Source organism: Pteropus vampyrus, unplaced genomic scaffold (genome assembly GCF_000151845.1).
Source record: "Pteropus vampyrus isolate Shadow unplaced genomic scaffold, Pvam_2.0 Scaffold506, whole genome shotgun sequence".
NCBI lineage: Eukaryota > Metazoa > Chordata > Mammalia > Chiroptera > Pteropodidae > Pteropus > Pteropus vampyrus.
In genome coordinates, this window is record NW_011889287.1 from 16,607 (window position 1) to 17,355 (window position 749).

The window sequence follows — 749 nt, forward strand, 5'->3', positions numbered from 1 at the left end:
CATGCCTTTTCAGGAAAGTGAAACCCTCCCCTGTAGAAAGTAATGTCATCTCCAGTTACTATGAAGGTTTTAATTACAAGTAAAAAGCCAGAATATATTAAAAAAAATAAGAAAGCACAAAATATAAGCTATACCATAGAAGAGGTACATGCTGGAAAATGAAAAAGACTTCAAAATATATTATGTTTAATATTTGAAATAACATTGATAAAAAGTTAGAAAATGGTTAAGCTAATATTTTTCAAGAGGGATTAATAAATTTAAATAGGATCATTCTATCCTCTGCTTCTATGAATTTACTATTTCAGCAATTTCTTATAAATGGAATCACACAGTATTTGTCTTTTTTCTGACTTGCTTATTTCACTTACATAATACCCTCCAGGTTGACCCACTGTATCACAAATGACAGAATTCCTCTCTTTTTAAAGGTTGAATAATACTTTCCTCTATGAATATACCACATTGTTTTTATCCATTCATTGGATGATAGATATTTAGGTTGTTTTTATATCTTGGCTATTGTGAATAATAATGGGGTGGACATAAGTGTGCAGCTATCTCTCTGCGAGGGAGGGGGAAATGGGAAGCCGTTCAATGGGTATAAAGTTTCAGTTCTGCAAGACGAATAAGTTCTAGAGATCTGCTGTATAACATGCTATTCGTAGTTAGCAATACTCTTTTGTGTACTTAAACATTTGTTAAAAGGTGAGATCTCATGTTAAGTGTTCCTACAACACAACGGAATA